Genomic DNA, 25,188 nt, shown 5'->3' with positions numbered 1-25,188 from the left:
CTACGACATCCCTGTTTATGCACAACAACCTGAGGAAGCAAACCAGGAGGGCAGATGCGAAGTGGGCCTTAGCATTGTGATAATGGGCACATGTGTCAATAGGCGGATCCAAAGTGGCACAAAGCCCTCTCTAGTGTTTCTGACAGGCAATGACCGGAAAGCTATGAGAGATGACCACAAGTCAGCCAGGAGTCCGGGAGTACAACCATTTCTATCTCGCCTCAAGATGGATGGTCTCGCAAGGGGGGCATGGCGGATCAAGGAAAGGAGGGGACAGTTTACAAGCCATCCCAAAATTATCCAACCATATCTGAGGAGACAGAATCTGCGGAGAAATGTTTAAATATTTGCAGAAGAGGGGGGGAATGCTGTGCCCCTTAATGCTTGTAAGAACTTTAATCAGCAGAGCATGCGAAACACGTCCACCTTTCTCAGCGATCCACCCATGAATGTCTGGGTAGAGGTTAAAGCCCACAGCTCTTATCACAAATGAACTACTGAGCACAGAACGCCAGGGGTTTGCAAGCTGTAGGATATCAAATATTTCAGGTGAAACTGTCCTTTCCTGTGAGACATCTTTAGACTAAGAGCAACCAAAGAAATACCACTTCTGGACCTTGTGTTGCTGCTCTGGCTGCTCTTAGGATGTCATTGATTTTTTTTCATTTTTATTTTCAAAAATGTTCAATATTGAAATACAGAAATAATAACATAGCAATATGCATTAATCACAGCAAAGAACATCAAACTATATACATATAAACCAACCCCCCCAAAGAGTCACAACATATTCAAAAATCAGGCATAATACAATAGAAGAAATTTACCCCAGATCTTATTGAATAAAGAACTTTTCTTCGCCCTTCGATACAATACACTTTCCATTTCTGCTAGAATAAGCATCTCTGCAATCCACATCTCAATTGTAACAGGAGCAAACTTTTTCCAACGTCCCAAAATCAGTTTCTTCCCCACCATTGCCCCCCGAAAGATCAATTTTCTCTGAGAAGTACTCAAGCCATCCAGCTTATCATCACTGCCCAGCACAATGTTCTTAAAATCCATGTGAACCTTTTCATCAAGAATCTTTTCACAAATCTGGTAAAATTCGAACCACATACCCCTCACCCTTGAACATTCCCACAACATATGCTCAAAGGTGCCAACCTCATTTAAACATGCCCAACATTCGGAGCTGTCACTCATTCCCCTTTTCATCAGTCTCCCAGGCGTCCAATATGTTCTATTTAGAATCTTAATTTGGCGCCATCTTTCGGCAAGACCTAAAGAACACAACTTCACATTCTCACAAATTCGTGACCATTGATCTTCTGTAATATCTTCACCAATCCTCCGGTTCCAATCCAATCTCAAAGCATCATTTGCCACATAATTTGACACAATTAGTCTATAAACATAGCTAACTAGCCCCCAACCATGCACCCCTGGCTTCCAACCAAGCATATCCACATTGATTCTCTCTTCCATATTCACTTCACCCACCGCCTTCCTAATCTTCCGATAGTCAGCCAGACAAAAAGTAGGAATATCAAACTTCATCCGTATCTCTCTAGCCGTCATCCAAATCATACCATTGAAAAGGTCCCCAATCCACTGCACCCCAGCTAGGAACCAATCAAGCCAGAACAAAACTTTCCCTTCAGGTGTGACACTGGGATTCAGCCAAACTGAAGCACTTGGATCTCTCAATCCATTGAAACCCAAACATTCATTCAAGATCAACCACGAATTCCGTAAACTCCCAGTCAATGGATCCTCCATTTTCGTTCTGTATGGCTTACTTGTTAGCATAGCCCTAGGCGATAATGGGCCTACATGACTAGCCTCTGCACATAACCAGTCCTCTTGCTCTGATTTAAGAAAGGCAAATAAAGTATGTATCATAAAAGCCATATGCCATGCTTTGAAATTTGGGACTCCCAGCCCACCTTTAGACAAAGGTAACTGTAACTTACTAATCTTCAGACGCTGTGGTTTATGATCCCACAAGAAATCTTGCATGAGTCTATCCAATTCACGCCAAAAAATGTTTTCAATATCCAATGGGATCATACTCGGTACAAAGTTCACTCTAGGAGTCGACACCATTTTCAAAGCGTTCACCTTCCCCCAAATGGAAAGGTGCATTAAGTACTCTCTAAATCCGATTTGAAAAAATTTGAAAATAGTGCACACCATATTCATATTTTCTCTCATAAAATCAACAACATTAGGCAAAATCCAAACCCCCAAGTACAATAATTTTTTAGCGCACCACTTGAAGCCTAACTCTGTAATGAATTGTTTGTCACACAGCGGCACCAAGGGCAGAACTTCTGATTTTGCCAAATTCATCTTGTATCCAGAGCATTGATGAAAGACTTCCAAAATATTCATTAGTACTGGCACTGACTCATCAAGGTTCTTGAAGACCAATAACAAGTCATCAGCGTATAACCACAGTTTTTGTTGCAATCCCCAACAATTAATGTCTTGCAATCCGTCTTCAGTTCTCAGTGTTATGGCCAATGGTTCAATACCAAGTACAAATAATAAAGGAGATACCGGCAACCTTGTCTCGTGCCACGTTCCGATTCAAAAGGTTTTGACCTCTGACCATTAGTTTTAACATCAGCCGTGGGTTTAGTATATAACAGTCTAATCCAAGAACAAAACTGATTCCCAAAACCCCTCTTTTCCAGTATCTTAAACATAAACTGCCAGTTTACTCTATCGAATGCCTTTTCGGCATCCAATGAGAGGACTGCCGAGTCTTCTGACAGCTCAGACGCCTTTGTGATGGTGCACATAGTTTCCTCATGTTACTGGACGTCGTTCTACCTTTAACAAAACAAGACTGATTCTGATCTACCAGCTTCGGTATAAGATTTTTCAGCCTTAACGCCAGAATCTTGGCCAGGATCTTATTGTCCACATTGATTAAATTAATTGGTCTGTAACTGGACGCCAACGTTTCATCCTTGTTTTTCTTTAGAAAGACTGAAATCGTTGCATGCCTAGTCGTATCTGGAAGTAATCCTCTAGCCTTAGATGTCTTATACATATCCGTTAACAGCACCAATGCTGAATTAGGCAACCACCTATAGAACTCTACTAGCAGCCCATCAGGCCCTGGAGACCTACCAACATTCAGTTTTGAGATTGCAATTTTGACTTCTTCTATCGTTATAGTTTCCTCCAACAATGTAGATTCTTCCTCTGAAATTTCTGGGACTTGAATTTTCTCCAGAAAGTCTCCATTTGCCGCATCAATATGGGTTTCATTTTTATATACGTTTTCATAAAACCTCTTAAACACTTCATTTATCCCCGCCGGTGTGAATGTAATCTGACCTTCAGAGTCTGTAATTGATGTGATTGAGCGCTCCGACTCTCTCATTCTCAATCTATAAGCTAGCCAGCAATCACATTTCTCCCCATGCTCAAAATAAGTGCACTTTTGCTGGAAATACCTTTTGTCCACTCGATTCAATATTAACGTCTTCAACTCTCTTTTCAATCTGTTTATTTCGGGAAGCAATCCCATTTTCACAGGATCCACCATCAGTTCACGTGACATACCTTTCATTTGTAACTCTAGTTCTTTTTGTGTTGTCTCATTTTTTTTTAATCCACTCGCCAGTTTTATAAACATGCCTCACACAGTGCATTTAAAGGCCTCCCAAACCATGTCAGTTTCAACTACTCCATTTGAATTCTCCTCGACAAAATAATCTATTTCGGATGAAAGTTTGTCCATCTCATCTACATTGTCCAATAAGATCGTATTTAGTCTCCAAATATTTTGTCTACTCACAGTGAAATTCCACTTCAAATCCATAATCACATGAGCGTGGTCAGTTAGCACAATATTTCCTATACTACTTGTCTTATAATTCTGCAACATTTCTCCTGCCATCAACACCATGGCGATTCTTGAATATGTAGCATGCGCTCCAGAATAAAAACTGTATTCTCTCACTAAAGGATTTCCAATTCTCCAACTGTCTTTCAGATTATGCTCCTCCATCAAATCCTTCAACGCCCGAGACTGCATATCTATCCTTCTGCAGTGTCTGGCATTACTCCTATCCAATGCAGAGTCAATAACTGTGTTGAAGTCTCCACCCAAGAGTATGTTACTTGACTTTAAATCTTGTATCGTTTGAGCCACCTTTCTGAAAAAGGTACCATCATCCGATGTCGGCGCATAAATATTACAGAAAGTAACTTCTTTGACCTGAATGTTTGTTAAAATAGCGACCATTCTACCTTCCTTGTGGCATATTTCTTTGACAACCTTGATCGGGGCATGTTTCCTTATCAAAATAACCACACCTCTAGACCTTGATTCCAAGGATGAACCATATGCTCTCCCAACCCAACCTTTTCTCAAACCATCCAAGTCTGCTTTAAATAGGTACGTCTCCTGACGAAAATAAATATCCCCTTTTAAGTCATTCAAATAAGACATTACCTTCCGTTTTTTCTGAACATTGTTCAAACCATTCGCATTCCATGAGATAACTCGTAGTTGATCACCCATTTTCCAATCCAGATTGACCACCCCCACCCAATCCAAAAAAGACCTATGCAGCAGGCCCTGATTTGTGTTTGTGACCCTAACCGTAAACACTAACCCACTCCCTCTGAAACAAATGCAAAACACCAAGAACAGCGTACAAGAAAAAAATTCTAAAACCCATTCCAGATAGTCCAATGCCCTGGACTCCTCTCCTAAATAACTTGAACTCCCCAATAAGTCTTCTATAACCAAAAAGGAATCCACAAAATAACATTTTGAAAGCATGTCATCTAAATCCAAAACCCTATATCTACCACAGCTACACCTCAGTGAGTCCAGTACAATTTCTCTTGATCCACCGTGATATTCCAAACCATATATATATATATATACAATGACTATCTCCATCACTAGACTTGCTAATCTTCCAATGTTCACTTCCAAAATTCAAACTGTAAACTAGCACATAAAAAGTAAAATTGAACATAAGATATGCACTCACAAATCAACCAACTAGACATCGCAGGACCCCTATTCCCAACGAGTGAACAACATACAATTTCTGATCTTAGATTCAAATAAAGATGTGACCCTCACACATTTTGGGTTTATAAGCAATAGATGTCAACATATTCACAATAGCACTTCAAATATATACCGCTTTATTGCATATCCAAGCCATAATCTCCTACTTTAATTGAATGATAAAATACCCCTTGCCAATGAAAAATAATCAGGACCCCTGTTAAGTTTGAAAGATTGAAATACTACTAGTCCTTCATGCCTTCTGCTGATGAAAAGCTTCAACAATGCTATTCTACTTACTCTTTGCAGACAAGTGTTCCATATTCCAAATTATTGGCTAACGCCATGCCAATAGCATCCTATAAATATAACAAGAATCAAACCACTAGCATTGAACCCAATATTCCAGTGATGCCACCCACCTATTGTAACTACCAGACTATGGGGAACTGGCAGGAAATAGCATCAAACAACACCCTACATCATGACAGCAACACCCCATAATCATGAGTACCAGCAAACATACATGCAAGACCCTGTGTTGCAACCAGTGGCTAATCATGGGTCACTAATATCAAATCACTTGCAACCAAAACTCAGTTAAAGGCATTTGTCCCCAACCAATGACCTTACAATTGAAACTACTATATACATCACTCCTACTACAGTATCTGTGGCATGATTTGCAAGACCGCCCCACCCGACAATAGAATCCCACATGCCACAACAGACAGCGAGAAAAAATAGCAGTAGGAATTCAGATAAACCTGAGGCGATGTGCAGATAAAATCAACACCTACCATGTATGCCAAACCTATAGCCTTAAGCCCCATCAATGTTTAAGCAAGTGGCCCATGAATTAACAATGGACGCCAATATAAAGCCATCCCTAGAAATGCACGTTCACAAAATAAAGTAGATAAGTGTTGATATGCACTGGAAGACTACACGTTAACAGATTCAATAATGTAAAGAAATTCCACCAGTATTATCAAGTTTTGTATACAGCGACATGCCATTCAACACTTGCTAGATAAATGTGTTATCCCTAAATTATCATCCAAGTGAAAAGCTTTAATAAAACAACCAAACAATATATGTACTGTTATTGGCCATTAAATAAACCAGCTCTGGCTAATTACCCGATCCTGATGGCATTCCTGCCAATTTGTATAGAAATTTGAAAATATACTGTCAACACATTTACTGCCGGTCTTTAAACAAGAGATTAAGATTTGAAGTGCACTCTCAGAGGCCTTGCCGAGGCATGTCTCGCATAAATGTAGGAAGTTTAAATGGCACAAATTCAGGTACCCTCCTTGAAGAGCAAGTAGGTCCAGAGAACGTACCAGTAGTTCTCAGCAGATCCAGCACATGATGAAAAAGCAAGGACCGGTAAAGAAGATGAGCAAATATACCACGTGCCAAGGATTGCGCAGAATAACGGATGTGCTAGAATATGATTATGAAAAAACATCAAGATCAACGATGGCGGATTACTCTTAGCAACCGTCATACAACAGAATCATAATTTGATCATGCTGAAGAGACTGCTGTAATCAGGCTAAGGGAAAGCTGGAGACTGTTCATTGAGACAGGTAAGACTCCAATGTACTAGGCAGAAGCAACGGAAATATCTACCTTATCAGAGGGTAAGCAATATGAACCCATTGGACACACTGGGCCTCATTACAGGTTTGGAGTTAGCCATGCCATTTTTAGCGGCATTGCTACACCCAAACTCGGGTCCGGGTTACCGAAAAATGGGAATTACCAGGCTATTCCGACCTTTGCATGCCCGGTAATTCCCATTCGTGGGATCCGGACATGGTACGTCCCCATTCCCATTTGAGGATGCTAACAACGGTCCTGTTAATGATGGGACCGTTTTTAGCATGCTGTTCTACTAGCGGGTGGTGCTCTGCATGTCTGGTCTGACCAGGCGTACAGGGCGGCCCGCGAGCAGAACTTGTAATGAGGCGGTGAGGCAACAACAGCACTGGTAGCACTACCGGCGCGGTTGTTGCCTTACCGCCGTGGTCGGAATGAGGCCCATTGTATTTTTCCTATCCAGAACTGAGAACAAAAGTGGCCCAATCTGGAGTGAGGACTGGAAGCTAGTGTGGCTAGAATAACCAGATACAGGCTCGGCAGAGAATGGAAGCCGGATGCACAAACACCAGATAGAGGTGGAATACAGTCGCAATACTAGCTCTCACTTAGAAGGCACACATGAGTTCTAGAAGGAAGAGAACATCATGGGCCATGACTCAGGAGCAGAGATCGGGAACTTGCAGGTTAACAGGCAAGGAGATCAGTTACAGGAAATGGGGCTCCCAGCATTCTAGGAATGTTAGGAAACTCAAGGCACTAGTCAAAGACAAGGCAGTAGGCCACTGCTAATTCAGTGAATATGTGGAATTATTTGCACACATAGGGCATTGAAGAAAAGGCACGTATAACAATGGACAGAAAGCTAGGAGAAAAGCGAGACAGAAACAAATAGGTAAATCCGAGTGTGGAAGGTTGCTCCCCACTCAATGAATACGTGCAATATCTATCTATACTTAACCATGTCCCTTTGTCAGGCTGGGAACGCAGGAATATAGACTATCAACAAATTAGCATGCCTGACATTTTCCACATATTTGGTCCATTTATTCACATTAATAAAACAAACCCAGAAATCCGTTATCATTTCATAAGGCAAAAAGAATAGTTTTAAAAAAAAGTATTCAAAAACAATTGACAAAGTACAATGTGCAATTGTGCTAATGCAAAAACTAGACAACTATATGATATGTCAAAAAAAGTAGCAGGCGCTCCTCTCCAGAAAGACGATGGCATGATAACCTGTTCTGAGATGAGAGTTTGCAGCACACGCTTTTTGCTCACTGTACCTACACAGATGGGAAATTCCCATTTGCATATCAGTCTTTGTCCCGCCCACATGGGTGGTTATCATGCCATGTTCTTTCTGGAGAGGAGGGCCTGCTACCTTTTTTGACATATTTGCAAGGAACTTGGGGTTGGTCACCCTAAGTTACCTCGGGGCAACCAGACGTGGACTCCCTGCGCACTGTGCTCAGAGAGGCACAGCTTCACCTCACTGATGAGGCCCAACAAGGCTGAAACACGTGTATGGGGTTGCTGGTGATACTCTTGTTCAGAGAGGAATTGCCATAGCATTTTGGTGCTGGACTGACCATGTGGGCGGGACAAAGACTGATATGCAAATGGGAATTTCCCATCTGTGAAAGGTACAGTGAGCAAAAAGCGTGTGCTGCAAACTCTCATCTCAGAACAGGTTATCATGCCATGTTCTTTCTGGAGAGGAGCGCCTGCTTCCTTTTTAAAAATATTTGCAAGGAACTTGGGGTTGGTCACCCTGAGTTACCTGGCGGCAACCAGACGTGGACTCCCTGCTCAGTGCGCTCAGAGAGGCACAGCTTCACCTCACTGATGAGGCCCAACAAGGCTTGAACACATGTATGGGGTTGCTGGTGGTACTCTTGTTCAGAGTGGAATTGCCATAGCATTTCAGTGCTGGACTGCCCATGTGGGCGGGACAAAGACTGATATGCAAATGGATATTTCCCATCTGTGAAAGGTACAGTGAGCAAAAAGCGTGTGCTGCAAACTCTCATCCCAGAACAGGCTATCATGCAATGTTCTTTCTGGAGAGGAGCGCCTGGTACCTTTTTTAAAATATTTGCAAGGAACTTGGGGTTGGTCACCCTGAGTTACCTGGGGGCAACCAGACGTGGACTCCCTGCTCACTGTGCTCAGAGAGGCACAGCTTCACCTCCCTGATGAGGCCCAACAAGGCTGAAACACGTGTATGGGGTTGCTGGTGATGCTCTTGTTCAGAGAGGAATTGCCATAGCATTTCGGTGCTGGACTGACCATGTGGGCGGGACAAAGACTGATATGCAAATGGGAATTTCCCATCTGTGAAAGGTACAGTGAGCAAAAAGTGTGTGCTGCAAACTCTCATCTCAGAACAGGTTATCATGCCATGTTCTTTCTGGAGAGGAGCGCCTGCTTCCTTTTTTAAAATATTTGCAAGGAACTTGGGGTTGGTCACCCTGAGTTACCTGGCGGCAACCAGACGTGGACTCCCTGCTCAGTGCGCTCAGAGAGGCACAGCTTCACCTCACTGATGAGGCCCAACAAGGCTTGAACACATGTATGGGTTGCTGGTGGTACTCTTGTTCAGAGTGGAATTGCCATAGCATTTCAGTGCTGGACTGACCATGTGGGCGGGACAAAGACTGATATGCAAATGGATATTTCCCATCTGTGAAAGGTACAGTGAGCAAAAAGCGTGTGCTGCAAACTCTCATCTCAGAACAGGCTATCATGCAATGTTCTTTCTGGAGAGGAGCGCCTGGTACCTTTTTTAAAATATTTGCAAGGAACTTGAGGTTGGTCACCCTGAGTTACCTGGGGGCAACCAGACGTGGACTCCCTGCTCACTGTGCTCAGAGAGGCACAGCTTCACCTCCCTGATGAGGCCCAACAAGGCTGAAACACGTGTATGGGGTTGCTTTTGGTACTCTTGTTCAGAGAGGAATTGCCATAGCATTTCGGTGCTGGACTGCCCATGTGGGCGGGACAAAGACTGAAATGCAAATGGATATTTCCCATCTGTGAAAGGTACAGTGAGCAAAAAGCGTGTGCTGCAAACTCTCATCTCAGTACAGGCTATCATGCAATGTTCTTTCTGGAGAGGAGCGCATGCTACATTTTTTAAAACAACTATGTGTTATGATATGATTTGGTATTTATAACGTGCCTTTACACAAGTGTTTCTAGGCACCACAAGACAAGCAGGGGACACAAATGGATAACAAGACAAACGGTTTTACTAGGCCTTGTGACATTCAGATTGTGCAAGTGCAATGAGAAGTGCAGGGGATAGGGTGTGGGGAGAAGTGCATGGAGGGGATACGAGGAGAAGTGCAGTGAGGACAGCAAGGCTCTGAGTAAGTGCAAGGACGGCAAAGGACCATGGGTGCAGTCCCAGACCGAAAGAGCAGGGTAGACCAGAAGGCAGTGTAGGGTGACTGGTCAAGGGGGGGAGTGGTACCCTGTGTGACTCTGAGGGCAGACAGGCCACCAATTTAGACGAGCATACAGGTAGATTAGCAGAGGAGAGGGCGAGAGAAGGAAGAAGAGAAAAGGAAGGTCTTGAGCAGCTTCTGGAACTTCAGGTGGTTCGGCTCAAGTTGAGAGGGGCATGCAGGCCATTCCAGAGGGTGGCACCTGCAGAGGAGAGAGATCTACCCCCGACTCTCTGTTTGGAGGAGCGTCTGACCCGCAGAGAGTTTGAGGTAGCTGAGCAGAGGGCTCAAGAAGGAAGACATTTAGGAAGAGAGTGTTGGATGTCGAGAGGACCATAGCCCCAGAAAGCTTTGTGAATGATGCATAGGGTCTTGAAATTGATCCTAAGGGCCACAGGGAGCCAGTGGAGAGATTTCAGAGCTTGAGAGATATGGTCCCTGGGCTTGAGGCCAAGGATAAGTCTTGCAGTTCTGCTCTGGATTAGTTGAAGAGGGAGAAGCGTGGAGTTAGGAAGATTGAGAAAGAGGATGTTGCAGTATTCCGGCCTGGAGAGAACCAGTGCTCTGAAGAAAGTGAGCGCCTGGGGGAAGGTGGGAAAAGGTAAGATACCTCTGAGGAGGTGCACCTGGAAATGGGCCTTCTTGGCAAGGTCTGTGATGTGTGGAGAGAAGGAGAGAGTGGAGTTAGATGACACCAAGGTTTTTTGCCTCACAGGAGGGTGAGGGGAGGGGGCCCAAGAAGGGCAGCCAGAGGGGGAGAGGAAAAGCTGGAGCAGGGGTCCCAATGGGAAGAATCTCTGTTTTACTACCATTGAGTCCGAGAACGGAACGTTGAAGGTGCCCCACCCCTGAATAGCGGATAGACAGTCAGGAATGAGCGAGGAGGGAGAGGAGGCTGACGGTAGCCTGAAAGAGAGCTGTGTGTCATACGCATAACATTGAAAGTTAGAGGAAAAGTAGAAATCAGGTGGGCCGGCGGGGCCAGATAGACATTGAAGAGACAGGCTGAGAGGATCGAGCCCTGGGGAACACCACATGTGGAAAGAGAGGTGGGGGAGAGAAAGGACCTAAGTTGGAAATGGGATGGCCGGTCCAAGAGGAAGGAAGTCAGCCACGCCAGAGACTGAGCAGTGATTCCAAGGTTCATAATGAGATGGTTTATCAGGGTGGCGTGATTGACTTTGTCAAAGGCAGAGGAGAAGTCAAGGAGGATGAGGACAGACAACAATGATCAAGTGTTATCCCAACATCATGTTCTGACAATCAAATCAGTTGAATAAAAGACACATTCAAATCTTTTTCTTTTGCTAAAATCAAGTGCCATATACATTTCCACAAAGGGCTTTGTAAATAATCAACTTTGCAAAAAAATAGAACTCCTTAATCTTCTCTCGATCACTGAGGCCCAAATAGGTTTAATACATTTTGGGTTAGAATGATATATTAATTGAGTTAAATATCTGGTCCACTATGAATTGGTGAACTCACATTGTTCAATAATGTTTCGGCGTCATATAACTTCATCCGCCTTCTTCAGGATCCATCTGTTATTATTTAATGAAGACGTGTTTCACTGTTGCATCTCCTTCAGTGTTTCTTTAAGGGACTCATTTATAAGTCATAAAAAATGTACAGCTATTTTTTGTTTTTGATATAGAAATCTTGAATGTTGAATATTTTATTTTGAATGCCTCATTTCTGTTAAACTCATCAAAATACTTTTAAGGTCAAAGGTGTCTGTCATGTGTGTTAAACACAATTGGGATACAGGAATTTGTAGAAATCCAGCATTGCGAGCTTCCTGGTAAAAACACACCCCAGAGGGAATGTTAGATATAATGGGGGTCATTACGACCCGGGCACAAAGGGATACCGGGCACCGGTAATGACACCGGTGCCGGTAATCCCTTTGCACCCTATTCTGTGGTCCCTTTGCGGGTCCTTCCTTAACGCCTCGTTTTACCAGGCGTTAAGGACAGGAGCCGCAATGGGATACCGAGGTCAATAACGGTACCACGTTTTTGCCACCTTCCCATTGAGCCCTTTGGGGGCTCAAATGGGAATGGGGAATGGCATTTCAAATGGGGACTTACCGGTCCCGCAAAGGGCGGAATGGACCGGTAAATCCCCATACCGCCACGTCGGTGGTGGTACCGGTATTGGTGCTAGTCGCGCCATGACTAGCACCAACCTCGGAATGAGGGCCAATGTCTATTTACCACTCTCACGTAAACATATACAGACAGTTCTGAGATCATCTATGTGTCACATATAGATAGCTTGTCTACCTTATTAGTCACCTCTGTTGTCACAGTCTCCACATTTTCAAGAGCTTTCTTCCACTCGCTGTATTGCAGCGTTCCCATATTTTGCTATTTATTTAAAAAACTATGCTCATTATCTAAAGGAGAATCATGAATCGTGGGCCTCAGTTGCGTTTCCTCATTTCATCCATTTTATGAAATGGTTCTATAAACACGGTCCGTGTAAAATCAGAGCCTACTTTTTCATTATAGTATTATTGTTTACATCTTTTCACTTCTTCCGTTCCTGGACTGCGTGTCAAGTAGCGCATTTAGGACGCCATCTTGGATGTTTGTTTATTTTATATTGCGTCCATATACATCTATGACATCATTAGTTTTTCCCAGCATAACGTGGCGCCATCTTTGATTAGAACATTAAGGGTGTACAGGAGGCGTAGTAGTTTACAATCAGCATCTTGCAATGTATTAGAATGTATCAGTTTGATAGGCAAAGGTCTTTAACTTTTATTTTTTTTTATTTTGTGGTAAGAGATTGAGCAATCTTGCTTTTGAATTTAAATTTGAGTCTTGGTAAAATAAACTTTGCACAGTTCAATGAGTCAGGGTTTGTGTCGGCAGTGCAAAGTCACTTTTCAGCAGTGCAAAGTCACTTTAAAGCATGCAAAAAATTCCATGAATCGGTCCCAGAATGTTTAGAGGGAAGTATGACACAGAGTTTTAGACTGCATTCCAAGGTGTATTGGAACCCAATTGCTATTTGTTGTCATAAATGTTTAAGAAATATTCAAAAATGTTGTATAGTATGAGAAAGAGCATGGAGGGATCAAGTAAACACACACCTGACTTTGGCACAAATCGCTTTAATTTGATTAGTTGTATTAGACTGTTCATGTTATTTAATGAAATACTGTTTTATTCTGGTTCATTTGTCAAGAGGAGATTTCTTTTACATGGATTCCAAACTCAACCAACCAGGTAGCCATGGTGGACATCTATGGAAGCATTCTTGTGGCCCATCCAGGCACATCGGAACTAGATTCAAAAGCCACCTTTCGATGCATGAATAAGAAGGACTTTGTCCAAGGTATGAAGATGACACAATATCTCTGCTATGTTCTCATGTTGTTTCCACTTCATTATATTTCCTTTGTTCATTATAAGCACTTCCTTCTAAAACGTCCAATTTAGTTCATAAAAATATTCGTGCTTTTCCAGGGTGGGGCATGAACAGGATAGGAAGATTACAGCGCAGAGGAAATGGTCCAATTGCAATTGATCGAATTGGTCTTAAAAAATGTGGCTGCAAATATATGTGGGGAGGTGGGTAATCATCGCATATATCTGCGGCCAAATAGAATTGGAGAAAAATCGAATGTGATGAAATCGTATTCGAACATTTCTTTTCGATTTAATCACATAGAATTGGATGAGCACACAGCAGAGTTTGCGCCTGCGCGTTGCCTTCCTCCCCCCTGTAGAGCGCCTGGTGTTATGCCTGCAAGAGATTTTAATGCAGGTGTAAAACTAATGGATGTCTATGGAATCCGTGGCACATTTGCACCGCTAAATAGTCTTTGGATTCCTTAGGAATCTATTAAATGCTTTGTGCAAAGCATCATTTTATTGTTTATGTAAAATAGATCATAAAAGTGAAGATCAAAGGTGATTTCAACTTGTTTTGCTCTTTGAAATTCAACTCCGCCTTGAAAATGTTTAAAATGGAATACAGGTAACCAATACCACATACGTGCTAACGTTGGCGGTCCCCTGCATGCAATTTGCTCTTTTATGAAAATGACCTCCCTACTGTTTAAATAGTGCGTCTTTAAACTTTCTTAGTGACTCTTTTCTTTGTATAACATATAACAATGGAAAGTGGCCTCATTACGAGTTGGGCGGGATGGGTTAAATGCAGCGGTATTACCGTATACCACCGCATTACTGCACCGCCTAAATGTGAGTTGGGCGGAATGTTGGAGGATTCACCTCCAGATATGAGCTGGAAGTAAATCTGCCAACTTTCCACCCGATTTCAGTGGAATACCTCTGATGGAATTATCGCTGTGGTAATTCCATTGTAATGCCCTATGGAGTCCTACGGACTCCAAATAAATGGGTACTAACACCACCAACACTTGTAATCTGGAGGTAATACTGCCGGACCAAGTGACGGTAACAGTATTACAGTTTGGTGGTATCTCAGTGGATTTGCCGGTGAGATACCACCAAACTCGTGTCTTTATTCTAGGGAGACATTTCTTGCCTTAACGTGCCATTACAATAGCCACAGACCACTTCCTTTTTAATTTTAAGATTTTTGCTTGGAGCAGGAAGCCTGTGTCAGCATGTAAAATAAGATCATGACAAGGAAGAGACCATAACCCCGGGTTCTCCAATCTGCGGCTCCCCAGACGTTTCGAACTACAACTCCCATGATCCCCGTTCATTAACTTTAGTGGCTAGGGCTGGTGGAAGATATAGTCTGAAATATCTGGAGAGCCAAAGGTTGCAGAACCGTGCCAAGGCTTATCCGATTTTCTTGTCTTCTTTCTCTGGGAAGCGCTATGTGATACAACATCTTCTATACCTGCCCAATGCTAAGTGACAGAGTGTGGGACCAACTCACAAATATTGATGAAGGAAGCCTTCCAACCACACTATCTGCGCCCCATATACAGTCTCAACCACCATTCTACTCTTTCAATGCATGCTCTAACTCATGTCTATGAGCGCGCTACAAATAAAATATCATGCATAGAACAAGGGCACTCAAATGTGCTGAAGTAGTAGCACATTTTTCACTAACATTGCAACAGATTTCACAACCTGTCTAAGCCTTTGAATTGCCTAGCACACCTTCTGACATTTCCCCGTTGACTGGACCAGTTCTCCCTTACCGCCGTCCCCTGCAGAGGCCACTTGCATAACTATTCATTTGCTCCCCATTTTCAACCACCAGATACTGACCATGAGGAGGGGCCTGCATTTCCATTTGCCATTTTTGCCATGCACCCCTCCAGTATTGCTAGCATGCTGCTTGTGAGTAGCCAAATCACTGCGGGTTCTGTGAGCTTTTCTCTGCAGCCCCCTGAATAGGTGGCATTCTGCAGCATGCATTGCCCTGAGACACTACGTTTTACACATTGGCGCAGTGCTCGTCCACATTCTTGCTCTCTGAATTTTCCTGGTAACCTTTCCTTAAATAGAGCTCCTGATTTTATCTCACTACGTCTCATCACCTTCCTCTTATCGTCATTTTCCATTGCAAACTCGTCTTTCTCCCACACTGTGCTCATTATTTTACGCTTAATAATTCATAGCTATAACATGCTTGAATGCGCCCGATCTCGGAAGCTAAGCAGTGTGGAGCCTGGTTAGTACCTGGATGGGAGACCACCTGGGAATATCAGGAGCAGCTGATAACATGCTTGAGGATAACTGGCAAGCCTTTACCTGCGCCATTGAAATCAATGCCCCACTTCTATCGTGACCACGTGATCAACGGAACACTGATTGAAGGCCTCTTTTGCCTGAATCCTCTTGCCTATCTTCTTGCAAGCAGCTCCTTCACTTTCTACATCCTTTACTTCACCATGGAGAGCTGGCAATCCTTTCCCTGTCCTGTAGTTAAGGGCCAGGATAAAGTGTCCTCCACTAGGCGTCTTTGCCACCCTCTTGTGCAGTGTCAAGAGCTTCACCAACTAGCCTTCCTCACATGTATCCTGAACTGTAATGCCAGCTCGCCCCACGTTAAAACAAATGTGAGTAAGCTCCTTGCCACATCGAAAGGTCACAGTGAACGCACATCTTGTTCCTGCAGCACTTCTGCCACACAGTTGCTAACCAGAACCTCCAAATAAGGACATCACCCACCCATATAATCTGCCTTGATAAAGACCTATCGTCTAAACACGTGTTGGCTTTCCTCATATGATCTTTGTTTAAATCAATACTTAATATATAACCGTGATTCTGACCATTGATTTATTGGAACCAACCAGATGTGAATATCATTCACGAATCCAGCGCCGATACACACAGGGTTTCAGCCATCCTTCTAACCTCTACGTATGGGAATCTGCGAGCTTGTGCCTTTGAAACCCTGTAAACAGGCAGCAGGAAAAAATAGGCACCCAAGAGAACCAATTGAGCACAGGTGTCAGCCTTTCCTATAAGCCCACAACCCACCATTGCAACTTACCACATATTGTAGTCTCAGGAAGACTTTGTCATCTGTTGCAAAGATGGAGAGGCATTAAATTCTCTTTTAGTTTTTGCTTCAAGACATCAACATCATCAGTGCATTGATTAAGGTGAAGATCAAATCGTGACTCAGCACAATAATGCACATGTAGCCAACTCTCAAAAAAGAGAAAAGCTGAACCTTTGGGCATTGTCACATTTTAAAGGAGGGACATCATTTAAATTGCACTTTAGTGCATATAACAGCACACTGCCTAACTCAGAAGGATTGCTCCTTAATATACGCCTATTGTGATCCCAAAATGAACTTCGGCATATCAACCATTTAAAAATCTCAGCTCATTTCCGTTTAAATGCTCAATAATGTTATTCCTATGTTAATTCCCTTTCCTTCTAGACCAGTGGAACTGTGGCTATTCCAGGCATCGGCTTTCCATTCCACATCTGCATCTTCACACCAGTCGGTGCTGATCCTAGGATTTATAGTCCCCAATATAATAATCACATCGTCTGGATGTTCGCTTAATCAAAGGGACCAGTCCACATACAGGGAGACAGATCCGCACACCACCACTCACAGTGAGCATGTGCATTACTTCTGTGGGAGCTGCCCCACTTGAGGCTGCAGAGAATGTCTCACCCCACCCAACAGTCCGGCTCTACCCAATGGGCCTCATTACGAATGTGGCATTAAGGCAACAACGGCGCTGGTAGTGCTACCTGCGCCGTTGTTACCATGCTGCCACATTATGAGTTCTGCTTGCGGGTGCCGCTCTGCACGCCTGGTCAGTACTCGTGATTGCACCAGCACCGTTTGTAACGATGCCGGTGCAACCATGCTCCCCACCCCCATTCTGCCCTTTGGGGCGGAATGCGGAACGGGAGCCCGCCCACACCGGCACCCGCGAATGGGCCATTACCGGCCTCTTCAACTCGTAAGGGGCCGGTTATGGCCCATTCGCGGGTGCCGGTAACGAGTTTGGTGGTAGCTGTGCATTTAATGAGGCATGGCTGCCGCCGAACTTGTAATGAGGCCCAATGTCTATTCACTTGCTTCTCACAGTTAGTGCAATTACTAACTTACCACCAAACTCACAATGAGCCCATGGGCCGCATTACAAGTTTGCTAGTATTCTGCCAGGATACCAGCAAACAGAATTGCTGTTACCGGCACTTCATCTGCCGGAATTACTGGCAGATTACAAGTGCCGCAAGGGTGGGAAAATCCCCATTCCATGTAGTCCATTAGGACTCCATGGGGGGTGGGGAGTTTGCCGCCATTACTGGCAACAGTACTGCTGTGCTGGTAATGCAGGCAGTTTTTTGCTGGTGGAGGTCAGATTTACCTCGGTTACGTGTATTTATACCAAGATATTGTATACCGAATGCCCATATAGCGAAACATATATCTCGAAAACGTCAATATTGAATGCATTTTATTTGTTTTAATTGGGGGTCCCCCCAAACCCATGTCTCCGACCCCTAAAAATCAATCCCGACCGTTTCCCAAAAAAGTAACCCTTTACCCCACCCTAAATATATTCGCTATTAAGGTTTTAAAGATATACGTTTAGGTATATGTGGGATTCGATGTACAATATTCGATATAACACTGTATACCATTTATCTCCAGCTCTTAGCTGGAACTAAATCCTTCACCTCCACCAGGAAAGTTGTAGTTGGCCGGTCCAGTAAAAGTGCTGGTAAACGTTTTTACCGGCAATTTTACTGTGTACCGGCAAACTTGTGATGAGTTATGCTACTGTACAAAAAAAGGTTTCTTGTATAAGAGATTTAAAGGGCTGTTTAACCAGGCTTTGAAAGAAACAGTTCACACAGCTTAACCAAAGAACATGGCACTAGAAACTCAAAAGCAAATGCCAAAGAGAATGTCAACCTAGGGAACGGCTAAAGTCTAAAGAGAAAGATGGAGAGAACCTACGCAGCCCGCCATAGTTACAACATTTTCCCAGAAATGGGGGCATCTCCACATGCCAAACCACTCCCCTTAGGTCTTTGAAGAATGGGTGGGACAAGCCCATGTATGTTGCTAGATTGCTGCCCAATAGAGGGGGGTTCTTTCCCTGCCTCCCTGTCATTTCATTCCTCCTTTGCAAGAGAGAAAGGCTTAGTCACAGAAGAAGACTCTCTATATTCTTAATAAGAGGACGCAACATATATACGCCTAAACAAAATGTATGCACCTATATACAAACGTGTGCATGACAGTGCTCTTGGACATAACTGATGGGCTGCAACCTGTGCGCTTTCTTCAACAGAGCAGGTGGCGTTCAATGTCACGGCCTATCAGAACACAGCTCGTCATGAAGGAGTGTCTGTATCGTTCAATGTGAACATTAATGGGACGAGTTACATGATGATCAGCAAGGAAGTGAATGGGCTTCTTCGTTTTACGGTAGGAGCAACGTTATTTCTGCTGCTAACAGAGCCACACTTTTCTCTCTGCAGGCTGCACTGTACCTAGTCCATTAAAGCTGTTTTTTGTGTCTACTGTTATGGCCATCCAAGGGCAATGAACTCCAGAATAGACCACTATAAAAGGAACGTTTTATGATAGTAACATGGCAGAGGTTAGGCCTCAGTAGACAGGTAGGGGTCAAGGGGCGTTCACCTGCACAGCCTCTCTCTAAGCTAGCCTTTCACCAATTGTGAGACATGGAACAGTCAGCCGCTCACTCACACAGCACTCAAGCCAAGAACCCTCATGACCTCATCCATGCAGGCAGGGATCCCGAACAGCATTCAAGGGAGATAGGAAGAATAGAACTCCTTGAGGAAACATCAGAAGGAACACACATAGAAGGCACTAGCAGGAGAGAGAGATACGACTACACCAGGAAGAGGAGACCCCATGCACACAAGCTATCATCCGAGCCAACATACCCTTCAACGTGAGCCAAAACATCACCTGACTACCTTCCAGTACATCTGCACCCCAAGATACATGGGGTAGTTATAACAACCACTGTCTAAAGCAGGGTTGTCGAACTCCAGGCCTCGAGGGCTGGATCCATGCTGGGTTTTTAGGATACCCCCTCATTAATATTCATCATATATATTTGCATACCATGATTCTAAATGTATGCACAGTTTCCCTCGTGAATATTAATTAGGGATATCCTCAAAACCAATCAGGATTCCTGGCCTAGAGGCCCAGACTTGGACAACCCTGGTCTGAAGGAAGAATGCTTCAGTAGGAGTACCTCACATCCCAGGAAACTGACCATTGTCAAGAGCCAAATAGTGGCACACAGCCCTCAAGGCAAAGGGATAAAGCACCCTAAGCACCTGCTATACCCTGCAAAAACACTAAAAACAAGAAGCACAGACAGAGAGAGGAAAGTGCTCAGAGGGCTAAGAGCAGGACTGATGTAGTCTATGGTTGGGAGCTGTAAGCCAGACGCTCTGAATGGAGCAGAAGAAGCCCAGAGAAAGAGGAAAGTGTCAGGTGTGCTAAGAGATTGATTGACTAAGAATGCTGTGCTGGGCGTTGCAGTACATCACTCCTCAATGGAAAACAAGAGACAAAGAGAATAAACAGCAAAAGGTGCACTAAGAATGTGTTTATTAGAACAGTTCTGGCTCACCAGGAATATCCTGTGGCACTCAAAGCCCCCAAGAAAAATCAAAGTCAAAAGCTTGGCACAAGCGGTCCAGGGAAAGAGGCTGAGGGATACCAAAACAAAGTGGTGTCTATTGGGAGCAGTGGTTCTCTGAGCTATCAGGCAAAGTGCGTGGCACGGAAAGGCCTCAAGAGAAGAAAAGTGAACAGCTCAGCATGGGCAGTGACGAGAAAGGCGGAGACTGATGAACCAGAAACTAAGTGTTTATTGGAAGTTGAAATGTGTCCACTTCACAAAGCAAAGCTTGTTGAGCTGATAACCTTCAGGAGAACCCTGGTGAACTGTTTCCTGGGAGAGGAATCCCTGTCTCTACCCAGTGTGGTGCAGGGGACTCTATGAAAGCACGAGTCAGTGTTCCTAGAGGAGACAGCCTAGTTGGACATTCCAAGAACGGCATTCTATGAATGCCAAGTAAAGATGAACTATGGTGAATCCAGGATTAGAACCATGAAATATGGTGCCAGCTATCTACAGGGTGCGTCAGCAGAAAGATATAAATATACAGACGAGAAACAGAGACATATAGGTTTGCATAGCAAGAGTGACAACGTGTACAGAAGAAAGCGTACTGAGACATTATAGGTGGGGACAGAGAGAGCTAGCTTAGAGGGAACATATATAGAAGAAAACATAAGACATTATAGGTCGGCAGAGCAAGAATCAGCTAAGAGAGAGACAAAATACACAGAAGAGAAACCGATATATTATAGTTAGACAGCAAGAGCCTAGTAAGCGAGAAAATACGTAGAAGAAAAAGTAAGGGCTTATAGGTAGGGATAGCAAGAGCCAGCTAAGAGAGAACATATATAGAAGAAAAATAGGTTATTAGAGGTGGGTATATCAAGGGCCAGCTAAGAGAGAACATATGCAAAAAAAAGTGAGACAATATAGCTGGGTATAGCAAGGGCCAGCTAAGAGAGAACATATACCGAAGAGAAAGTAAGGCCTTATAGGTAGGGATAGTAAGAGCCAGCTAAAAGAGAACATATATAGAATAAAAAGTAAGGCATTATACGTAGAGATAGCAAGAGCCAGCTAAGAGAGAAATATACAGAAGAAACAGTAAGACATTATACGTAGGGATAGCAAGAGCCAGCTAAGAGAGAACATATACAGAAGAAAAAAGGAGACAATATAGGTGGGTATAGCAAGGGCCAGCTAACAGAGAAAATATATACATTTAAGCAAAGGTAAGGCTTTATAGGTAGGGATAGCAAGAGCCAGCTAAGAGAGAAAATATATAGAAGAAAAAGTAAGGTATTATGAGTAGGGATAGCAAGAGCCAGCTAAGAAAGACCATATACAGTAGAAAAAGTAAGGCATTTTAGGTAAGGATACATAGAAGTAGCTCAGGGCGTGTCCTACAGACAAGGGGCAGCCAATGATATATTAACACTTATAATATTCTATAAGTAGGTATGTTCACCTAATCCAATCCCTCCCGGCGTTAGGTTGTTATAAAATGCGACGTAGGATGACGTCTTGAATGACATATGTAAAAGTACATAAACTGTGTGCAAGCAAACTTTGGTGTGAATATCGAGCATCTACTTTGATAGCGGAATTTCCCCGCTTTCTTTCATTGAGATTAAAGCAGTATTTTACCAACTTCCTTTGGTCTGTCTGATTACTTGGTCTGTGATAATTATTGGTAATCCCATCTAGCACAAAGAAGATGCTTCAAGGTGCTAGAGCACAAGAATACAATGCACATGGATTAACCCTCGCCTCTCTATGTCCTTCTTCTCTTTCAGCCTGCAGATATTCCACCAACAATCAAGGGTACAAAAAGCAACATTATTTTCTACAAAACCGCCTTTTCTGCGAACAATCAAGATTACAAGTTTGAATCAGCGTTTTTCCCACAAAGCTACCTGTCGCTTCATGAGGAACGCAACACGTGCACTGTTGATTTGGTTTTAAAGGAATACAGTGATCCAGGGGATCTGCCAGAAACTTGCAAGTTTAAATTCATAAATGTGCCAAACATTTAGAATGCTCAATTCATATCCCACGGTTGCGCCTTTTGGTATTTTTGTGATACCTGGTAACCAAAATGCAATCCTTCAATTATCGAACAAAGTCCGCACCATTGATTACAGTTGCAGATATTAACATGCTCGCTGGTACTCATTTCATCTACCTAGGACGTTTGCCCGTATCACCTGGATGTTATTTGCACGTGCATTAAACCAAAGAGACAAACTACGAGCCAATTGTAGAATTTCTCAACCGCTTTCCTACGTGCCCCCAAGGAAGGCGCTCTTCGCTTCGTGTAGGCCATTCATATAGTGTAGATATATTGAACGAAATTGTCTCCTGATTCCTAACCAATGGGGTTTACTATTATTCAAAAGAATAGCTATCAGTTCTATGTATGCACGGGGAAAGATAGTCCTTCCTCTATGACTACGCATTGCAAGAGATGCATTACTATGCACTGTCCTCCTCTGGGAACATTCCACACGTATGCAGAGCCCTACTTCCTTGCTCTGTGAACACGTACTATTCCAAGGCAAGCATCTAAGCTCATCTGCTCAGACTACAAACCACACCCTACTCCAATCACACCCCTGGGTCATGCTATAAACTGGGAGGTTAGATTACTTTTTGGCCTCATATAAGACTTCAGAATTCTATACCTGGGCCACAGAGCCTATGATGTGATGCCCAGGACGATGGCTTCCTACCCGAGGTTTTCCCCACTACCTGTCGATTGGACCCCTAATGTCAGCCCCCCCCCCAAAGTTGCTGTTCATCCACCAACACATACAAACATTTTGGTGATCGAACCCTGCGTTCGCAGGGCCCCTCAATGTGGGCCCCAACCTGCTCAGGCTTTAAACATGCCTGCCCTGCCAGTCAGCCTAAAGGTCCTGAGATGTGACCATCCCATTCCTTCATTTCTCTTTCCAAAGCCATCCCTTTCATCTCTCTCCGGCACCGCGCATGCTCCACAACAGGACCATGTTGGTAAAATACTGCGTCCTATACAAGCCCATAACAATCTAATGAATCCATTGAAAAAACATGTGACCAAAATAGCCACACCCTACTGCCTCCGGAAATTACATTTTCTATTTTGTTCCCATTGTAAAACAATTACAAAGGCAATTCTTATTTGGGACTGCTGTCTGAAAAGAGAGATTTATAATAAAGCAATAAAAAGACCGCGCTCTAGTGGCCTGTTGCATTAATGAAGCAAGTATGCATGTGTGAATGTATGCATGCGATTTATAAGGTGCAAACCTCGCTGGGACCCAGCAGAGTGCTGTGCAAAGTGGACACACCCAAGCGTGCTGGCCTCCAGAGATGGTGGGTTTCTCGACCAATTAGAGTGGTGTTTTGGTTGTGACTACTTTGTAGGTGATGTAGGCAGCCTTGACCATGATCACTGCTTGAAGGGGTAGCCAGTGCAGAGCCTTGATAATGGGAGTGATATTGGCCAATTCTTACTCTCGTCAGAGGCGCTAACGATGGCATCCGGGACTCTGGCCAGTAGGGCGTTGCAGGTGGTCAGACAAGAGGGGACCAGGTCTTGAACAACTGTTCTGAAACTCTGGGCGAAAAGGCTTTCCTTTGCGGAAGAACACAAGCTGGTACCATGCTGCTTGTGTGTTTTGAATGACAGGTCAGAGTTCATAGTGAAGCTGAGATATTTTGCATTGGGTGAGTTGAGGCATGCATTTGCTGAGGTTCGTGTCAGTGAGGCAATTTTGGACTTGGGCATGCTCAGTGAGATTTCATAGGATAATTAATTCAGTCTTTGTAGGGTTCAGCTTCAGGGAGGTGCTTGACACCCAGGCTTTGATGAGGGACAGACACAGCCTGAGTCGATGGATGTTCTCTGTGCAATTGATTCTTAGGTAAAGGTGTGTGTCATCCACACATCTGTGTATTTCAATATCAGCGGCGTTAGGGAGTTTTCCTACAGGTTCCGACTAGATGCTGAAGGCAGCAGAGGCCCAATTGAAGCCTTGTGCACTGTTCAGGTTATTGGGTGGTGCTGGGATCCTTTTGGGCCCACATGGATGAGTTGGTCTCTGTTGGAGAGTTATGAGGTCAACCGCTGCAGGACTGTTCCATTGAAGCTTGTGCACATAGTAAGGGTGTTAAGGAGGGCTTCAGGGTCCAAGGTATCAAAGGAGGCAAAGAGGTTATGGAGGATGAGCAAGCAGCGATCCCCTTTGTCCACAATGTGTGGCGTGTCATACATGGTGGCAGTGTCTGTGCTGTATCCTGGTCAGACTCCGGGTAGGTAGTCCTGCAGTGGATTGCGCAGAGTGATCCATTCAAGTAAATGTATGGTGACAGTCTTCTCAATTACTTTCCCAAGAAGGGGTCAAAGCATGATGGGGCGATAGTTGGCCAGTTCATCTGGGCCAATTGTGGATTTATTCAGCATGGGGAGGATCTGTCCTGTTTTCGGGGCATCTGGGGAGGTGGCTTGTGAGTTGGATGTGTTGATAACATGAAGCAGTGGTGTGAGTGCTTCACACATGAAGACCGTCACAATGGAGGAGTGGAGAACATCTTCTTTGTGCTTGTTGGGTTTACAGTTGCAAAAGTGTTGTACAGGTCTGCTGGAGAAGTTATCCTGAATTCATAACATCTTGATATGCTATGGGCTGCATGAGGGGGATGTCTGTCGTGTGTTTGGAGTCGAAGTTTCAGTGGTGCATGTGTGTTGTGGTCTCAGTTAGGTTGTGGCTTAGTGTGCTTAGCTGGATGTTCAACTTCTCCAAGGGTCGGAGGCAAAGGTGATGAGGTTTCCTTCCAGTGCATCCATTTGAAAGTTCTTGAAAAGCAATGGGGTGTCACAGTCAATTGGGCTTAGACCCCGATGTGAGAGAGGTGTGTGGTGCAGTAAGATGGGCTTTGCTGCGTGTTTGTCACGTCCACCATTAGGGTAGCAAGGCACATGATGGCAGGATAGGTGGTGAATACCAGGTTGCATG

This window comes from Ambystoma mexicanum, chromosome 9, assembly GCF_040938575.1.
Source record: "Ambystoma mexicanum isolate Mex_15411 chromosome 9, UKY_AmexF1_1, whole genome shotgun sequence".
Classification (NCBI taxonomy): domain Eukaryota; kingdom Metazoa; phylum Chordata; class Amphibia; order Caudata; family Ambystomatidae; genus Ambystoma; species Ambystoma mexicanum.
This window is presented reverse-complemented; position numbering follows the sequence as displayed.